Genomic DNA, 21,065 nt, shown 5'->3' with positions numbered 1-21,065 from the left:
CCAAAGAGGAAGTTATTGAGCTTCTGATACTGTAGGACCCTGGGCAGTAACTTAATCCCTCTGAGCCTCAGTTGGCTCCTGTGTCACATTGTGTCCACATCATGCAACTGTAGCTACTGTTAATATGTGTCTGGTACTGTACTGAATTCTTTACGCAAATCTCTTTGGAGTCCCTTGGTACCTATGTGTGAATAATAATATCCCCATCTTACAGGTGAAAAAACCAACATTCAGAGAGGTGAAGTGACCACCTAGCATAAGAGTAACACATTTCTGTCTGTTGTCCATGATGCCTGTGCATATCCTCCCAATGATACCAAAAGGGAAAGTCACCAGAGGCCAGAAGATTTGGCTTGAACTGGGTAGTTTCCAGGTAGAAGTCATCTAGGCAGTGTCCAGCAGGGTCTAAAAGTGGGGCCAGGGTCGATCTCAGGAGGCAGGAATGCCCAAGAGCCTGGACCCAGCAATCTGTTGAATCTGTCTTTCTTGAATAGGGCTCTGTTGAAGCCTGTCTCCTATCCTCATCCCCTAACCCTTAGACCAATGAGTGAAGGAGGGATGATGGGGCTGGAGGCTGAGGAAAGGGGCTTCCCTTTTCCTTGTGAATTCTCTCAAGCCGAGGGTGCCCCCAACATGGTTTTCAGGAAGCTCCTCTGCTTCTCCTATTTTTGTTCAGAAGGCGTGAGCCTGCTGAGTCCTGTTACTTTTGCTTCTGCAGCCCTGACCCAGGCTGAAGCCAGGCATTGCTCTTTTTAAAGTCATTGTGCCTGAGAATTTGAAAATGAAACTCACAGATGAACAATGGGAACAGCGAAAGGGGAGGGCCTGGTGGCCTGTTCAGCTTTGCCCCGGAAGAGTTTGGCACCCTGCCTGGCATGCAGGAGATATTGGGAACCAAATCCTCAGGAATAGTCCTGACCTGCATTGGAGCCGTCCCCCACTTTGACAGGTTGGACAGAAGCCAGGGGAAATCACTGCTTTCCCCAACCACATCCTACCAGGGTGCCCAGAACTATTCCAGGCCCTCCCTGGGTGGCCTGAGGCAAAGCAAAGCATTAACTGCTCTGGCCAAATGGGGTGAAAGGTGAAAGGGTAAATCCCGGCCTCAGGGAGCTAAGTAGCTCAAATATAGTGAGGTACCCCGGGCCCCATCTGCTGCCAGAAGCACTTCTCCAGTCCTAATGCACTTTGAAGCGGGGCTGCTTCAGGAGAGGGAGCCACATACTTCCCTTACATCTACAACAGATATTGGCCTAAAAATCAGCTATTTTAGCTCACATTAGGGACATCTAATTCAAACACTCCTCCTTCCCATTATACCATTAGGAGACAGAGGCAAGGTAGAGAGAATTTGGCCAGGTCACTGGGCCAGTGAGGCAGGATACAAATACTCCAAACAGGTCCCATCCTTATTGGCCTCGCTTTGTTAGAAGGTCCCATGGCACCACCATGCACACAGTGGTTTTCTACAACAGATTTTCTTAGTGGAAAAAAAAAAATATGTCAAGCCCTTCTTTTGCTCTATAAACACATCAGGTTTGCAAAGAAGGCTGGGCAGGGGCTGAGGAAGAGGCACTTCAAGTCTCCCAAGTCTGTCGTGGACGCTGGGTCCGACCTGCCAGACACTGCAGCTTCTCAATGCCGCAGCTGGAGAAGTCAACTGGCATTTGTGGAGCATCTGGTGAGGTAGGTAGCCCGGTCTCCCTTCTGCTGCTCCTCGCTTTTACTGCGGAGGAAAAAGAGGCTCAGAAGGAACAAGTCCAAGGAAACTAGGCGCCATGGAGCTGAGGCAAGAGAGCCAGACAGGCCTGGCACGGCCTTGGGCTCCCCAGGGCCAAGGGTGCTTGGCTGGCAGGACCCGCCCGACTACACCGTTGCGGGGAGGAGACCCGGCCCTCGCCCGCGGCCTCCCCAGGCTGCTGAAAGGCGCGACTCTGGCACTGGAGGCTCCAGGGAACTCCAGAAATCCCAGTGAGATTCCAGGCCACCAACTCCCCAGAAAGTTGGCTCCCGGCCACCCCGAAGAAGGCCCCTGGCGGGAGGCGTGCTACGCTCAGCAGCGTTAGAGCCCACCCCACGCGACCCCGGCAGCCCCGCTAGAGTCTCGGCGGCCTCCGCGCGGCGCGCGCTGGCCTCGACGCCGCCGCACGCGGGTGGGCACGCGCGCGCCGGCCCCGCCCCCTGCGCCCCGCCCCCGCCGCGCTCCCCGCCCCGCCGCGCGCTCGCCCGCCCGCCCGCGCGCCGCGGCCCGGAGCCTCCCTATTGGCCGCGCGCCGTCACCTGACGCTCTGTTATTTCCTGTGTGTTGGGAGAATGGAGAGAAAAAACCCCGAGCCGAGCCGCTTTTGGCCCCTGCGAGGCGGCCGCGGCCTCCGCCGGGGGAGCCCACCCTGAGGCGTGCCCGACCGAGGAGCGAGCGAGCGAGCGCGCGGGCCGGAGCGAGCCTCGAGGGGCTGCGGCCCCGGCCCGCCCCGCCGCCGGCCCGGGCGTCCGAGCTGGAGGCGGCGGAGGCACCCCCACCCCCACCCCGCGCAGAGCTGCCCGCCACCGCCGCTCCCTCCCCTCCCGCCCCCGGCGGAGGCCGAGGGACGGGGCGGGGGGGCTCCCGCAGGTAACCGCCGCCCGGGCCGGGGGAGGGGTCAGCCCGGGGCGGGCCGAGCTGTCTGCCCTCGCGGCCGGCTCAGGGCTCCTTGCCTGGCTGGACCTGGGAGAGGGAGCCCCCGGAGTCCGCGCCGGGGCCGGGGGTGATGAGGGCACTGTCCCGGCCCGGGACTGCGGGGGACTGGGCCCGGCCTAGCCCGGGGCGAGGGGCCGGTGGCGCCGGGACAGCCCGAGGGTGCGGGGAGGAGTACCTGCTCGTCGCGGCCTTGGGTGCAAAAGCGGCGGGTGTGAACGGGCGGCTCCGGGGGGCTGCGGGGTGCGCGCCACAGCCGGGGCCCGCGACCGTCCCGGGGGGACCCGAGGCGCTTCGCTGCGGGCCGGAGGCGAGGCCGGCGGGGCGGAGGGCCGGGCGGGGAGGGGCCGCGCGGGAGGGAGCCGCGCCGGGGCGCCCGGGAGTCGGAGCGCGGGCCGCGGCCCTGGAACACCTGAAGCCATGTGGACGCGGCTGCTGCTCGCCTGCTGGCGGCGGAGGGCAGGTACCCGCCGGGGCGCGAGCTGCGGGCGCAGGACACATTTCCTGTGGCTCTCCCCGCTCCGCCGCCGCGGGCTCTGCGAACGGGATCGTTGGCGGACCTGCGGCTTGAGCGCCTCATCCCTCCTCTCGGGGCCGAGCGGTGGTTGAGGGCGAGTTGCCGACCCGCTCGGGCTGCGGCGGGAGGTGGAACGTCGCGGGTGCACCGCGGTGGGAGTGGAATTCGGTGCGTTGGGGGGGCGGTGGCGAGGAGCGGCGGCCCTCCTGGGTCTGTGGGTGGGGGCTTCGGCTCTGTCTCTGTCCTTCCCTGTGGTTTGCCCTTAGGGGACGGGTCAAAATTAGGATCTCTTCCTTTCCTCTGCTTTCCTTTGCCCTAGGAGATTAGATGACTCTGGTAAATGCTGTAAAATGGATGGAATTTTTGAGCTATTATCTAACTGGCTGATCTTTGAATGATAATTGGACCCTTATGTTAACAGCCTCAGTGAAGAGTGAAGAGTTTTATAAAACATCCTCACGTGGGGTGGCAGCTTGGTGGATGCGAAACCACTGAATTCCCACCTGGGAGACCAGGATTCTGCTTCCAGCTTTACCACCAAATAAACTGTAACCCAGGGCAAGTGACCGCCCCTCCCAAGGCCCCCGTTTCCCCATTCGTTGAATGCCTCGGTTGGCGTTATTTCGTTTTGTTTTGGGGGCTTGCCTGTTTTGTGCTTTCATTTCGCCATAGGCAACTTTTCGAGAAATACTAGCTCTACCTAACCTGGCTTTGAAAAAAACCTGCCCTTTAGCTTCCAGCCTCTTTTCTACCAGAGCGTAAAAGTTGGCCAGGGTAGGCTTTCCTCAAATCCCAGGTGCTGTTCTGTGCTTCAGAACAGAAACTGTACAGTATTGTTATTCTGTTCTATGCCAAGTCCGCCTTATATATTTTTTCTTTATGAAAGAGTTTTCAGAAAAAAAATTCAGAGAATGTTTGAATACTTTGCAAGTGTGGCTAGTGTGCAACAGGGTCTTTGTAGGTTCGAAGATCTTTCTTTGCTGGGGATTGTAGAGACATCTTATTTAAAGTTCTTTCAGTGGGACATTTGGCTAGCTTTTGAAATTTCCAGCTTTGGGATTCTCAGTCGGGATGAAGTAGGCATCCATAAAATCTCCTGTGAAATGGTAGGCTAGAGGAATTAACTGTCACCTCAGGGTGCACTAATTATTTGCATCCCCGATTTATCCCTTAATGGTAGCAAGATGCCGCCTCACAGATGCTGAAGAACCCCAATTAGTTTCACTTATTTTATGGTGTGTGAGGGCCTTAGGCCATGCTTTTGACTGGTAAGTACTTCTAGACCAACCTCGAATTTGGTCTTGCTTGTCTTAAATTTTTAGTCATACTTGAGGGACATGTACTTAATGTGGTGTAATATGCCTTTCTTAGATTCACTTTTTTACTCAGCCCGCATGGTTTCCAGAAGGATCTTAGGGTGGTTGGAAGTGCTCATAATGACACTTCTGGAGAGGTTTTCTTTTATGCTAACATCAGGCTTATCATATAGTCACTTTTTTTTATGGTTACACAGACGAATTATTTGAAATTTTACAAATAAGCAATTATTCTATTAGGATTTGAATTATGACTGTGTGCAGTTTAAACCAACCTTAGTTACTAGTTACTCAAACCCTAGGTTTAAACAACCATAGTTACTCAAAATTATAAGTACATATCACTTTCCCATGTATATATTATGTTCGCTTATAACTTATAGGGGAAAATTATAAAACTTATTCTACTGAGGTAATTTGTGTGTATGTATGTGAGAGAACGCTGCTAAATTTAAGTAAACTGTTAGGAGACTTGAACTTTTAGGTTTCGTAACCTTAGCGGCATACCTTTTTCTTAATGATATAAGATAAAAGAGAATATAGTTGGCATGATCACATCTGTTTTGACCAGAAAATTAGAATTAGGCTCTTGGTAAGTTCAGCATCTTCATAAACATAGAAAAGAATATTAACAGTTGTATTTAAAAAAAAAAGCAAAAACAAAACTGCCAGGTGTGGTGGTGCATGCCTATAATTCCAGTGATTCGGGAGGTTGAGGCAGGAGGATCACAGGTTTGAGGCCAGCCTCAGCAACAAAATTATAGACCCTGTCTCAAAATAAAAAAATTAAAAAGGGATGGACATGTTGCTCTGTGTTAAAGCACCCCTCGGTTCAGTCCCCAGTACAAAACCAAATCAAAACAAACTCCACAAACACATATGCTAGGCTCTGTCCAAGATTTTTGTTGTTTTGTTTTTGTTTGATTTTTTTGGTATTGGGGACTTGAACCTAGAGGTGCTTTATTCACTGAGCCATATCCCCAGCCCCTCAGGGTCTCACTAAGTTGTTTACAGTCTTGCTTAGTCACTGAGGCTGACCTCAAATATGTGGATCTTCTACCTCAGCCTCCCAAGTCCTTGGGATTATAGGCATGCGCCAGCCATGCTCGGCTGCATGTTCAAGGTATTTTGAATTGTCTTACAATGGCCATCCAACAGACCTGAGAAGTACTTCAGCTTCCCTTTCCTCAAAGATTATAGAGTCAGGGTCTGGATGGAGCCCTCCTCTTGGCTTCAAAGCCTGTACCAGGTCTGTTACAGTTCACTGCCTGTTCAAGGCAAAAATCAGCTAGTGGTAGATGTGGTCCTGGAATCTTTATCTTCGTGTTGCCCCTGCCCCCCCCCCCCCCTTTTTTTTTTTTAAAGCTGTGATGAATCTGAAACCTGGACTTGGGCAAAATACTGGAAAGCATGATTTTGTGACTGCTTTTACTTTTGTGGCCCCTAGGAATTTTCTGAACTTTCACTTTCCCTCTACCTGGCCAGTTTGGCCTGTGTGCCTGAGATTTAATCTGTAAGAGGTTTCTCTTTCATACCCAATTCTTCCATTCTGTCTTGAGCTGAAAACTTGTATATCAACTCAAAGAATTATAGTACATAAAATGCTGTCTGTCTTCCTGTTAGTAGTTTACAATGCACAGGAATCACATTGTGGCTGCTCTTACTTTGACCAGATGGGTCTTGATACATATATCTACAAAAGACAGTCCTTTCTTCAGTATGACTTAAGCACACTTCCTCTTGGGGGCTTTGTGTTCATGGCACTTTAGCAATCATCACATCTACCTGGGGCTTCCATCATTGCTTTCTTCATATTCAAGTATAATTTTATTAGGCTCTTGAATGTCCTGCCTCTTACACCCCCCCTCCTGGGAATGGAACCGAGGGCCTCATGCATGCTACACAGGTACTCTATCACTGAGCTACATCCTGAGTATTAAAGTCCTTTAATACCCATAGTACCTTCAATATAGGTGAAAAGGTTCTCATGACAATAAACACAGGACTCTGGACAGTAGAACTATGCTGGTGTTGCAGGTGGTGTGCACCACTCATCAGGAAGATGCACTACATAACATAAGTTGTTAGTATGTCTGTGGCTTCTTATTTGAGGCATCTTTATGTAGAAAACATCTTTAAGGAAGAGAAAACATTAGCTCTTGGGGGAAATATCCTCCTTGCAATATGCACATTTAGGTTCTCTAGGAAAGGATACCTGTTCTATGGAACACTTGAATATTAGCCCAGTGGGAAGATGATTTCCATGTTTGAATGTCACATCCCTGAACATGGATTAAGGTCTTCTATGTATGTTCTGATTTTCAGTAACCAGTGCTTATAGGCACTGCTATAAGCATGGAAGATGCAGTGGTGGACAAGATAAGGAGTCTGCTCTGGAGATGGACTGCAGGCATTAAATATGTAAGAATTTCGGGTGGTAATGATAGCTGTGAAGAGAGTTTAAAAACAAAATAAGGTCCCAGTAGTTCTAAGTTCTTTTCCTTCCAAACCTCAGTTTCAGGGAAGCCTGAGTGTTATCTCTGTAGTTAGAAATGCTGTAAGTAAGGCTGGGCCAGGTGGTGCACACCTCTGGGGATGTAGCCCAATGATAGAGCTCCAGTGGGTATCCCAGTACAACAACAACAGTGCCCTGAGTGTGAAGCATTGCTTTGGGAGTCTGGAGAGTGTTTACTGTGCCTGGCAAGAGTAGGGTTTTTGAGAAGTGCAGAGGTTCTTCACTAGGCATTTCCCTGACTCAGTGATGTAGTGGGCCAGTTACCTAGGGTCAGATGGTGTGCCCCTTTGGTGGTAATGTTAGAGAGCTCGCTTGCTGTAAAGAATCCATGTGATGGGCACTTTGTGGAAGCATTTCAGAACATGGAAAGGAGGATGTGCCCCCTCAATCTAGCTGCATCACTTCCTCACAGTGACCTTTGGGCATTTCGTCTGAGCCATAAGTTTTCTCATCTGTAAAATGAAATTAAAGCAACCTTAGGCTATTGGGAAAAGAAATTAAAATGGCAAAGTATGTGCTGGAATGCATCACTGGTGGATGGTGCTCAGAATGGTCGCTATCTGTTAGCAAGCATTCCATATTGTGCTGTGTGCTAGGATGCTGGACTAGAACTCATGGTACTTATTCATTCAGCTCTTTCTTGCTGATGCTATTGATTTTATATCCTTAAATACCTGCCCAGTAGAGAAAGGTGAGTAAATTGGGTTATCAGAAGGGCTCTGACAGAATACAAGGTGCTGTATCAGGGAATAACCCTGACTTCAAAGGTCCCTGGAGGCTTCTCAGAGAAGGAGCTTGTGCTTCCTGTTGGTTGTCTTTTCTTACCTCAGTGCCTAGTTCCTTTTCTTTGTCTCAATCATTGGTATTCTCTGGACCCTCTGTTTTCATTGTACTCTCTTCCTGGGTGATCTTGGGTAACCTTGGGCTATCATGATTCTCCATAAGCTGATGATGTCCACTTTAATATCTTTAGCTAGACTTTTCTCAGCTTCTCCAATTCTTTCTTGGTACAGCTTCTTGGAATTCTCACTGGCGTCTTGAGCTTCTTCAAGTCCAAAACTGAACATTACTCACAAATTTCCCTCATCTGCTCCCTTCTCCATGAGTGGTGCAGTCACCTACCTAGTTTTTCAAATCAGATTCCTTCTTTTCTCTTACTACCCTCTAATTGTCCACCCAGTTATTGTCAGTGCTATCTCCAGCAAGACTTCCGTTTATTTTATTCCTACTGCCATTACCCTCCTAGCTGCCCTCATCTACTGAAACACTGTGGTGGCCTCTTAACATGGCCTCCTTATTTCTGTTCACATCTGCCACTATTCGGCTTTTGCCAGAGCTACCAAGAGTTTTCTGTCTCTCTCCTGCTTAAAATCCTTTAACGGTTTCCCATAGCACTTTGAAAAGAATCCAGGCTCCTTCTTGTGGTTCACAGGCCTTGAATAACCTGGCCCCTGCTACATCTCTGATTGCCTCTTCTGCTTTTGCTCACTGTCCTCTGACTACACTCACTTTCCTCTAGTTCCTTAAAGGTGCCGAGCTCTTTCCCACTTGGGGAACTTTCTTATATGCTGCTTTCTCTATCCAGAACACTGTAGGCAGCCCAGCTTTTTCTCATCCTTCAGGATGTTTTTTGAATGAATAAATACCATGAGAAAGCAGCATCAGGGATGCGGTAAGAAAAAACTGTGTGCTTGGAGTGAGTGCATATACAGAGTTCTTTAAAACTGTGTGTGTGTGTGTGTGTGTGTGTGTGTGTGTGTGTGTAAAGGTGTGTCTGGATTACTGAAGGAATGTGAATCTGGTTGTGGCATAAGTGAAGTTATTCAAGAAAAACACCTATCATTTAGGCAGCTGGAATTAAATATGCTGCTGATGGGAGTATGAAAGGATATAACCACGTTGGAAAACTCTTTGGCAGTTTATTAAAAAGTTGGACATTTATCTACAATCTGGAAGTTTTTATTTTTAGTTATTAGAGGAAAAATGAAAATATTCTTAAGTGCCTTATATAAGAATGTTCATAGCAGTTGTATTCATAATAACCAAATAACTAGAAACAGCCCAGATGTTCATCAGCAGAACAGATAAACAAACTGGCATGTGCATACAATGGAAGGTCACTCAACAATAAAAAGTAACAAACTACTGATACATGTAATAAAATGCCAGTAAAGAGCCAGACACAAAAATAGTACATAATGGATGATCCTTACTTGAAAGACAGTCTAGAACAGGCAGAACTTAAGAACTTACGTATGCTATGATGGAATGAGAGCTGTTGATGGACTCACTGAGGTGGGAGGCTAGGTGGTAAGGGTGCCATGCGCTGCAATAGAAAAACAGAGGCCAAAAAAAGATTGAAGTGGGGTATGGATTTAGTTTTAGAACTTAAGTTTGAGATGCTTGTAAGGCAGCACATGGTTGAGCACAGATCTAACATTTAGGCAAAGTAACTGGACTGTAAATTATGACTTAGAGGTTCATACATATGTAATAATTCCAGCCTGGAGTGTATGAGGTGGCTCTCGGGTAAATAAGCAGCTTGACTGCATACAGAAGTGTTCCTTTCGTGTTTCCTGCCTGAGTGTTGGGCATCTCCAGTCAGTAATGGGGACTTACATTGAAGCTAGAAGGTTTTGTAGTTTTGAACACCCTCCCTGCCAAGAAGTTATGTTATTGTTGATAACAATGATAAGTACTCAAGGGTTCAGGACAGAACCCAGAGGAACATTTAAGGGAGCAAGAGGAAAACCTAGAGAGTGTGACATGAGGAAAGAGTGTGTTTTACGTCAGAGGCAGTGAATAAGATGACTGAGAAACGTCAATTGGGTAGGGAGGAAGCATCTTCTGGGGAGGAGAGGAGACCAGAGCCAGATTGCTGTGTGCTGATGAGAATGTGCAGTGCAGAGATGGAGGCAGTAAGGTTGGAGTCCAACCTTCCCTAAATCTGGCAGTTGAAGAAAAGTTAAAAAAAAAAAAAAAAAAAAATTGCTGCAGGGAGAAGGGGTCAGAAGAAGAGCATGTGTAAATCCTGATGGGAAGGAACCAGCACAGAGGACAGCATTGAGACGCAAGAGAGTGCTGCATTGAGGACCTTCCAGGGAACTCAGGTGATCCAGGGCAGTTGGCATTGGATTTTAAGATTCTCTTCTCAAGGCAAGCCAAAGCCAAAGTGTGGGTGGGAAATGGTGCACTTGGTGGCAGGTTGGTGAGGACAGCTGTTGTGTGTGCTGGGAAGGTCCTGCTGAGGAACAGAGGGAGGCAGAGCTGGAAGTTTTGAAGAAATTGCTGTGGCAGCAGATGGAGCTGACTAAGAAAAAAAATTGGAGGAGGAAAGTAAAAAAGTGGTTAAGATGAGTTTTCTACCTCCTGGGATTTTTAGAGAAACTGATCACCGTTAGGCGTTTTGTTTTGTTTGCCGCCTCTAAGACTGAGCTTTTCTTGTTCACTTCTGTATATTTAATGTCTACAGCAGTATTGGACACACCTGGGCCAGACCTGTTGACTTGAGTGAAGTCACTAAGGATGATGGTGATGGAATGAGAGCTGTTGACAGTCTCAGTGATTTGGACTCAGCTTCTCCTACTTGTGTCTGGCAATCTCATACCCCACCCCCGGCTCCCCAATTCACACACCTGCCATCCCCATTCATTATTAGACTGGTGACTTGTAACTTATTCTAGACCTTCATGTTTTATTTAACAAATAATTACATAGCATTTACTGTGCAGGTAGATGCAATGTGTTGTGTTGTCAGAGTAGCAGAATAAGTGGGGAGTAGTCATCCCCTCAGTGCTGGGCTGTCCCCAGATCTGCAGAGGCATCCTGGGGCTTGGGCAGCGTGTGAGGATCATCCTCTTCCCAGCTCCAGCTGGAATATCTCTTCTTGTATTATCTCTGGGTTATCTACATTAATTAATTAATTATTATTTTTACTGAAGTGTCTCAGAAAATACTTTCATATACTATTTGACCAGGCTTTGAGGTCCTTCTGGTTAGAGCTGTTTTGCTTTATTTTAAAAACATATATATATTTATTTTTTAGTTGTAGTTGGACACAATACCTTTATTTATTTTTATGTGGTACTGAGGATCAAACCCAGGGCCTTGCACATGCTAGGCAAGTGCTCTACCGCTGAGCCACAACTCCAGCCCATGTTTTGCTTTATTATTTTATTTTATTTAAAAAATTTTTTTTTCAGTTTTGATGAACTCTCTTTTTTTTTTTCCATCTTGACAATGGTGATGAACTCTTATTCATCAGTGCCTCACACATGCTAGTCAAGTGCTCTACCACTGAGCTACAAATCCAGCCCTCTACATTGCTTTATTTTATAGCTCCAGTATCTCTTTTGTTGCCTGTCAGTGCGTTGAGAGTGAGGGTACCATTTTGCTTATGAGCCTCTTCTCTAGAATCCCCTACCCTCTGCGGGTCTTTAGCCATATTAGTGCAGGTTATATGTTACAATTGATACAGTAAATGTCTCTGTTGTACCATGCTTGTGTATTCTTAGATGGCCAACATGCTCTTTCACATAGTAGATAGTAAAGTAATTTTGAATTTGGATTTTGTTGTAGAAAACTTGTGAAGTGTTCCTAAGAGCAATTGAAATCGATAAAGAGCCAAACACAGTGGTGCATACCTGTAATCCCAGTGATTCCAGAGGTAGAGGAAGGAGGGTTGCAAATTTGAGGCCAGCCCCAGCAACTTAGTGAGACCCTGTCTCAAAATAAAAATGAAAAGGGCTGGGATGTAGCTCCAAGGGAATATAAGCCAAAGAACTAAGTTAATTTATCCTGATAAAGTACTGTAAGCAGTAAGTTGGTGGGAATCTTTGTCTTAGAGTATGTTAAAGAACAATAGTCAGTTGTTCCTCCACTCTGAAAAGTAACAGCAGATGTCAGGGAGTATTGGTGATTTAGGTGAAGAAAGTGGAGAACTCCTTGCCTCATAAGGAACACTGGGAATTTCTCCTGGAGAATTTTAGAATAGCATAGACTTATTTGTGTTCAGTAATTCCTACTTAATAGCAGATGTATAGGGAATATGCCCTCAAGATTCCAGCAAATGCTGGGTGTGGTGGTGCATACCTTAATCCCAGCAGCTCAGGAGGCTGAGGCAGGAGAATCCCAAGTTCAAAGCCAACCTCAGCAAGTTAGCAAGGTCCTGAACAATTTGTCAAGAACCTGTCTCTAAATAAAATATAAAAAAGGGCTGAGGATGTGGTTCAGTGGTTAAGGACCCCTGGGTTCAGTCCCTAGTATAAAAAAAAGAAAGAAAGAAAAAGAAAAATCCAGCAAGATGATTCCCATAAACTCGACATGCACAATCAGTGTAAACAACCTAAACAGATTTACAAGTACCTGTACATTCGTGAACCGACATAATGGAAAAAGTGTAGTTTACATTGAAATTAGTTCTTTCTGTGTATGTTTCCCCATTGATAAGAGTTTAAACATAATGGGTGGGGGCTTGGGTGATAGCTCAGTGGTAGAACACACATTCTCTTTCCTGGTTTGATCCCTGGCACCACAGAAAATTAATTAATGTAATAAAATAGGTAGATTTTTCATCTTGTGGTTGAAGACTTTGTAGAAGTGGACTTAAGTTATAGCATACACCATGGGAAATTTTTTGAAGAATGTTGTCATCTACATCAGTGATTAAATGTCTCTTAAACAGAACAAAACAAAAACACTATATTGACCAGCACATGTGCTAGAAGTTGGCTTTCCCTGAAGCCTGTGGGAAGAAAATGCATCAGAGAAATAGAATATTTGGGTTCAACCAAGATTGCTAAGGAGGTACCATGCTATAGGCACAAGACAAACCAAAATTAAATATCTTCCCTTTCCCTAGAGTGAATGTCTGTGGGAGAATCAGTCAGAAAATTTACATTTGTAAAACCTTTAATGGATCTTGAGGCTATAACAGTGAGTATAGCCAGAGATGGAGTAGTAGAACCAGGAAAGAGTAAGAATATCAGAAGGCTGAAGAGGAGGGGACATTTGTGTAAGCCTTGAAGAATAGATGGGAGAGAGCCAGGTGGGAGGATGAAGGAAGGAGAATTCCAAGGATAGGTCCATCAAGAGCCAAGGCTCAAGGGGCTGGGGTTGTGGCTCAGTGGTAGAGCGCTTGCCTAGCATGTGTGAGGAACTGGGTTCCATTCTTGGCACCGCGTATAAATAAATAAAATAAAGGCCCATTGGCAAAAAAAAAAAAAGCCAAGACTCAAAAAGTGTGTGACATATTGCATAGCCAAGTATGGGCTTTTGGGGTGGGGATTCTAAAGATGACAGGCAGTGGAGGTCAAAAGGGAACATGGCCCAAGTGGAGTGAGGTGAATAGCTTGGTGATAGGCTTTAAACCTGGACACTTGACTCTCTCGTAAATGGAACGAAATTTTGTGAAGTGGGGTGTGACATTACAGTTGAGAGAAGGTTCTGACTGTGAGAAGGACTGGTGATGGAAAGGAAAGGGAGCGCTGGAACCAAATAAGGAACTGATGATCTTTGCCTCTTTCTAGTTTTGCTTTCCCATGCCCAAAGCCCTAATCTATATAAGAAGAATCTAAAATGTAGCAATTGGTTTAAATAAAATGGACTTCCAGGAAATTGGGGAGATCAGCTGCTTTGTTACCAAAACAGATGGATTCCCTAAACAAAGTAGCATATTTACCAAAAGCTTCAATAGTATGTAACAAATAATCTTTATATAATAAAGATCAGGGTGATAGGCATTGTTCTAAACACTTGACAAATATTAACTCACTTAAAAAAATAAGAGATAATGTTTTCTCTGTTTTTCAGATGAGAAAACTGAATAGAAAAGGTTGAGTGACTAGATGAAGGCCACAACCAAGTAGGAGCAGAACCAGCATTTGGAATGGGGCACCCTGGCTTTGGACTCTGCCTTTAACCTGTACTTAGTGCAATTCTGTTTTTAATTTGAATGAACTGGAAAATAACTTGCTGAGTAAGTTTGTGGCCTTTTTGAAGGGGAAGAGTTTGTTTTTGGATTGTAGAAGGAGCAAAAGGGAACCTAGAAATGCCATCCTAGGACCTGTCTGCAAGAACCTCAGCTGTAGGGGGCAAGTACTGTTCTGCTCCCCATGGTATACTCAGCATCTAACAGTCCTGGGTATGTAGTAGTGTTCAGCAAGAACCTTTTTTGCTGTTGTTTTTGTATATGGACACAATATCTTTATTTATTTATTTTTATATGATGCTGAGGATTGAACCCAGTGCCTTACATGTGCTAGGCAAGCGCTCTACCACTGAGCCACAACCTCAGCCCTCGGTGAGTACCTTTTTAAAAAAAATTTTTTAGTTGTAGTTTGACACAATATCTTTATTTTATTTATTTATTTTTATGTGGTGCTGAGGATTGAACCCAGGCCCTCACACGTGCTAGGTGAGCGCTCTACTGCTGAGCCACAACCCCAGCCCTCATTGAGTGAAGCAAAAAAAAATGAAGTGGAATTTTGCTGCCAGCTTTTGAAGGAATGTGCCATTTTTTTCTCTTTGGTTCACTTTTCAGGATTCTTTTTGAATTAAAGAGTTCCGTGGGTTTTCTGGTTCTACTTACTATTTTCTGGTTTAAAAAAAAAAATTATTTTCAAAATCAAAATATTAGACTTTTAAGATTTCAACAGAAATCTTTATATAAATTAGATTTCTTTTATTGTTGCTTTTGGTTTTTCATATGCCTGTATTTAAGATGTATTGGAATTCAATTCCAATTATAATAGCTAACATTTGTATGTAATCCTTTTTAGAGAAGTTTAATAAACATTTCTTAACAGATTCTATTATTATTATTATTATTATTCAGTAGTATTCTTTTTTTTTTTTTTTTTTTTTTTTTTAAAGAGAGAGTGGGAGAGAGAAAGAACTTTTTTTTTTTTTTAATATTTATTTTTTAGTTCTTGGCGGACACAACATCTTTGTTTGTATGTGGTGCTGAGGATCGAACCCGGGCCACACGCATGCCAGGCGAGCGCGCTACCGCCTGAGCCACATCCCCAGCCCCCAGTAGTATTCTTAATACTGATCCATCTATATCTTGCTGAAGAAGCTTCCTTAGTGAGTGGTTCACTGGGAAATTCTCTTCCAGGAACCCAAAGATAATACAATTCAAGAAGTGTCTCTGCTAATGTAAAGTCACAACATTGATCATGTAGAAGTTATATATCTGATTTCATTAGCAAATTAATAGATGATGTAGGTTCCTAAGGAAGAATGGACTAATGTTTTCTGCTTTAATTCATTCTGAATTAAGTCATACAAGAATAGGAAAATGGGAAATGTTGTTTTCAATCTATATACCAATAGACTTTAGTTCTTGTTTCTCTTGTTGACTTGGTTTACCTTATTAGCCCTACTAAAATATATACCTCTTAATGTTTTTTGTGTCCAACATTGACTCTACTAAATTGGAAAAAATAATACTATTATAGCAGTATTTTATTCTAGAGTTAAAAATGATCATATGAAAAATTATTTTGCTGAAATAGTTATGAAAATGAATTGTATATGTTAAAATATTTCACAGTTGGGGCTGGGGATATAGCTCAGTAGGTAGATGCTTGCCTTGTATGCACATGGCCTTGGGTTCAATCCCCAGCATAAAAAAAAAAAAAAAAATCACAGTTGTTCGCCTTGTGCTTTGGTTAAACCAGCATGTAGAACCATCTTGTGTGTGGATGAAGGTGATTCCTTTTTTGGGGGGTGGGGATAAGGGGTTATTGGGGATTGAATCCAGGGGCACTCTACCACTGAGCCACATCCCCAGCCCTATTTTGTATTTTATTACAAGGTCTCAATGAATTGCTTAGCACCTTGCTTTTGCTGAGACTCTTGTCTCAGCCTCCTGAGCCACTGGGATTATAGGTGTGTGCTCCAGCCTTTTTTATCTCTTATTTTGAGAAAGGTTTTCACTAAGTTGCTGAAGATCTCCCTAAGTTGCTAAGGCTGGCCTCCAACTTAGATTCCTTCTATCTCAGCCTCTTGAGTCACTGGGATAACAGTTGTGTGCCACCATGCCCAGCATGAAGGTGATTCATTCATAATATTGTTTCACAAAATTTTTTCCAGTTTTCTCTTTGGAAGTGGTATGTCTCCCAGTTAGCCCTCTGTATTCAGAGGGATCTGTGTAAATTATACAAATTCTGCATCTTGTTATGTAAGGGACTTGAGCATTCATAGACTTTGGTATTTGTGGGGGTCCTGGAACTAATCCTCTGTACATACAAAGGGAGACCATATTTGTTTCAGATAGTTTATGCTAACTTCTATCTAGTATTAAACCATTAATGTAATAAATCAGTGACTAATATTTATAGATCCCATACCAAGTGCCAGGCATAGTGTTTCTTATGTAATTCTTATAAAATAGCCCCATAACAAAGTCAATACATTATCTGTAAAATGGGGATTAAAGGAATAGATTTGGTAATTTAGGAGAGGTCACTCAGCCACAAGGTGATAGAGCCAGGGCTGGAATTCAGCTCTGTGTGACTTCAAAACCTATTTCTGGAGGCTGGGGAAATAGCTCAGTTGATAGAGTGCTTGCCTAGCATGCACGAAGCCCTGGGTTCAATCCCCAGCAGCAGCAGCAGCACCACCACCACCACCAACAACAACAACAACAAACCCTGTTTCTCCTTTTTAATGTAAAATGTGTAAAAAAAAAAAAAAAAAAAATACACATCACATGACTGTTTGCTTTTTCCTGCACAGAAAGGTCTTCCCTCTCTTCTTCTTTATAGCATTCTTCTGAGGTTTTTATCTGTTTCTGCCACTAAAATGTAGGCCCCATTGCATGAAAGCCTTGCCTTCTTTATTCTTGTTGCCCAGAGCAGTGCCTGGCACACAGTGGAAAATAACATATTTATTGTGAAGAATATGTACCATAAGCTGGGTGCAGTGGTGCACACCTGTAATGCCAGTGGCTTCGGAGACTGAGACAGGAGAATTGTGAGTTCAAGCCAGCTTCAGCAACTTCCAGGCACTAAGCAGCCCACTGAGACCCTATCTCTAAATGAAATACAAAATAGGGTGGGGGATGCGGCTCAGTGGTTGAGTACCCCTGGGTTCAATCCCCACCCCCACCCCGCCAAAAAAAAAAAAAAAAGAATATGTACTGTAAGGTTATATCTTCTATAATATTAGTTTATAATCAGTTTCATAGGACTTTTTTTTTTTTTTTTTTTTGCTTTTAAGATAGTGTTGGGTATGTGGGTTGGTTGTTTTGTTTGTTGAGGTACTGGGGATTAGACCTACTGAGCTACATCCCCACCCTTATTTTCTATTTTGAGACAGGATCTTGCTAAGTTGCCCAGGCTAGCCTCAAATATGTGTTCCTTTTGCCTCAGGCTTTGCCCCTGTGCCCAACCATAGGCAGTGGTTTAAGTGACGGTGTTGAAGAGGGGTACCTTGTGGAGATGCCAAGGAACCTTGTGTATATGAGAGAAGTCATAGCTGCTGTGGAAGTAGGTTGAAGTGGTTTGGACAGGCATGGTGATAGACCTGCCTGAGCTGTTCTTGCAACCTCATAAATAGAAAATTTCTTAGTCTCTGATTTTTTCCTGACCTCTGCCAGAGGGTCTTGCTGTATTTGTGAATTGGAAATGCAGTCGCCTCACCTCGGTGTTCAGGATTGCACAGGAAGATTCTGCCCTGCCTCTGCAGTCATTTCCCAGTGTCCCCTCATGTGTCCTCCACTGCAGCTGTGTCCCCATTCCTATATGGGGGGGGGGTCCCCTGTCCTTTTTTCCCATTCACCATTTCCTGAGACTTTTAAGGCCCTTTTCAAATGTTCTTTTTTCTGTGAAACAATATTTTCTAAATCAGGAGTTTCTTTCATTTGTAATTTTCTTAGGTATTGCTAGTCCCCCCCCCCGGGGGGGGGGCTAAGGATTAAACTCAGGGTTTCATGCATGCTAGGTAAGTGCCCCACCACTGAGCTACATCCTCAGCTCAGTTTTCTTTTTTTGTGATACCTTTCTTGGATGTATTCTTGCCCTCCTTCCTGAGTCCTCTGCAGTACATTGAGCACATGAGCAAATGGAATATCCATTCATTCCAGCCCTGGGGATGATCTCAGGGTGCTCTACCATTGAGCCACATCCTCAGCCCTTTTTATTTTTCATTTTGAGACTGGATCTCACTGAGTTATCCAGGCCATCCTGGATCTTGCAATCTTCCTGCCTTGGCCTCCTGAATAGTTTTTTGGGTAGAAAAGAACAAGTATAAAAACTGATCAAATGTACCATGTTTAGTTTTGGCACAAGAAAGACTTGTTCTTATCCAAGGATTGTTTTAGTGATTAAGAACCTTATATAGATAAAGAATTAAGTATAGGGGGTCTTGTGTTTTGGAGGAGAAGGCAAGAAACTGAATAGGGAAACCACCAGATAAAGAGCTCAGGGAAGGGCTGGGGTTGTGGCACAGTGGTAGAGCATTTGCCTTGCATGTGTGAGGCACTGGGTTCATTTCTGGGCATTGCATATAAATAAATGAATAAAATAAAGGTCCATCAGCAATTTAAAAAAATCCTTAAACAATACCCACATTAAAAAAAAAAAATCAAGTTCAGGGAAGAGCTCCAGCACTTGTCCTTAGGATCTTCAGAGTACAGCGAGGAGAAACAACCACTAGATCATGATAGTATGTTACAAGAACTTGACCATGGAGAAGGGAAGGCACTAGGGAGCCTCAGTTAATGCCACAAAAGGTCCAAGTGTTAGAGCCAGTGATCTCAGCAGATGGGAGACAGGTTTGCATCATGCAGGAGGAGGCTGTTTTAGGGTCAGGACTAAGATTGACTGCCTTGAGCGTGAGCTAGGAGTAAGGGAGGTGAGTCAAGGGGAGACCAAGAAATGAAATTACTCACTTTGGGTGTCCTGGGTTCTTACAGGTAGAGATAAGTGATGTGAGATCCCCCTCCCCGTTTTTTTAATTAATGTGAAATTTACATAACACAATTAACCATTTTTAATTGAAAAATTCAGTGGCATTTAAGTATATTCACAGTGTTGTACACCCACGACCTCTGTCGTGTTCCAAAACATTTTCATCATCCCCAAAATAAATCTGGTACCCATTACCCTCTTCCCAGATCCCAACAACTACCAATATGCTTACTTTCTCTATGGACTAATTTATATTGGATATTTCAGATAAATGATATCATACAGTATATGATCTTTCGCATCTGGTTTCATCCACTTAGCATAGTGCCTTTTTTTCTTTGTTTATTTTTATAATTATTATTATTTTTTGACGATACTGAGGATTGAACCCATGACCTGTGCATGTTAGGCGAGCACTCTACTACTGAGCTGCACTCCACCCCCTACATGGTGCTTTTGAGATTCCTCCACTTTGTGGCATGGATAAATACTTAATTCCTGGTTATGGCTGAATACTAGCACAATCTGTTTATTTGTCAATCGACTTTTCAGTTGTTTCTGCCTTTTTTGATTAATTTTTAAATATAGTTTTTAGTTGTAGATGGACACAATACCTTTATGTATTTATTTTTATGAGGTGCTGAGAATTGAACCTAGTGACCCTTGTGTGATAGACAAATACTCTACCACTGAGCCACAACTGCAGCCCCTGTTTCTGCCTTTTGACTGTTTTGAATAGTGCTACTAAAAATGTGTATATTTGTTGTGGTTTTGTTCCCTGATATTATTAACTCTTTTTTTATACTAGGGATTGAGCCCAGTGATGCTTTACCACTGAATCACATCCCCAGCTTTTTTTTTTTTTTTAATTTTTTTTTTTTTTAAATATTTATTCATTTTAGTTATCGGCAGGCACAACATCTTTGTTTGTATGTGGTGCTGAGGATCGAACCCGTGCCGCACACATGCCAGGCGAGCGCGCTACCGCTTGAGCCACATCCCCAGCCCCCTTTGTTTGTTTTTTAATATTTATTTTTTAGTTTTAGGTGGACACAATATCTTTATTTTTTGTATGTGGTGCTGAGGATCGAACTCAATGCCTCATGCATGCTAGGCAAGGATCTACCATTGAGCTACAACCCCAGCCCAGCCCCAACCCCAGCCCTTTTTATTTTTTATTTTGAGACAGGGTCTCTCTCAGTTGCTTAGGGCCTTGCTAAATTGCTGAGGCTGACTTCAAACTTGTGATCTTCCTATCTCAACCTCCTGAATTGCTGGGATTACAGATGGGTCACCATGTCCAAGCAGTATATTGATTTCTTATTAAAAATTAATGAAGCTGTGAGTGGTGGTATACCTGTTATCCTAGCAGATTGGGAGGCTGAGGCAGGAGGATCACAGTTCAAACCCAGCCTCAGCAACTTAGCAAGGCCCTAAACAACTAAGTGGGACCCTGTCTCTAAATAAAATATAAAAAAGGGCTGTCCCCAGCACACACCCTATTCCCTCGCAAATTAATAGATTTTTCTAGAGCCATTTTAGGTTCACAGAAAAAAAATGAGAGGTACAGGAAATTACTATATATGCCACTCTCCCCAATCAGTTTCCCCTGTTAATCTCTCACATTAGAGTGGTATAGTTGCTGTAATTGAAAAATAAGTTATTGATATATTATTAGTAGTATTAGTATTTTGGTTCTAGGGATTGAACCCAAAGGCCATTAACCAGTGAGCCACATTCTCAGCCCTTTTTTATTTTTTATTTTGTGATAGGGTCTTGCTAAATTGTAGGGCCTTGCTAAATTGCTGAGGTGGCTCTTGAACTTGTGATCCTCCTGCCTCAGTTTCCCAAGTTGCTGGGATTACAAGCATGTGCCACCACATCCAGCTTGTTATTTTATTATTTTTTAAAATATTTATTTATTTTTTTAGTTGTAGTTGGACACAATATTTTATTTATTTCTTTTTATGTGGTGCTGAGGATAGAACCCAGGGCCTTGCATGTGCTAGGCGAGCGCTCTACAGCTGAGCCACAAGCCCAGTCCTTGCTATTTTATTATTAATGAAATTCTATAGTTGATCCTTGAGTTCACTCTGGCATACATTATGTGAGGTTTTTTAAAAAATAT

General features: G+C 44.1%; 1 protein-coding gene across 4 annotated transcripts in view; it reads left to right on the top strand.

The window, feature by feature from the left end:
• The window catches only part of Tcf20 (transcription factor 20), a 158,390-nt gene that overhangs the window by 59,324 nt on the left and 78,001 nt on the right, over positions 1–21,065 (top strand). For 3 of the 4 annotated variants that reach the window (XM_076855303.1, XM_076855302.1, XM_076855300.1), the window contains exon 1: positions 2,281–2,611. The exons of the other annotated variant lie outside the window; for it this stretch is intronic. The gene's annotated coding sequence lies outside the window, so the exon portion shown is untranslated. Of the gene's footprint in view, positions 1–2,280; positions 2,612–21,065 lie in introns of those variants that run through there. 4 annotated transcript variants of the gene reach the window in all.

This window comes from Callospermophilus lateralis, chromosome 4 (genome assembly GCF_048772815.1).
Source record: "Callospermophilus lateralis isolate mCalLat2 chromosome 4, mCalLat2.hap1, whole genome shotgun sequence".
NCBI classification, from domain to species: Eukaryota; Metazoa; Chordata; class Mammalia; order Rodentia; family Sciuridae; genus Callospermophilus; species Callospermophilus lateralis.
Note: the sequence above shows the minus strand (reverse complement) of the source record. Positions and strands in the feature narration are given on the sequence as shown.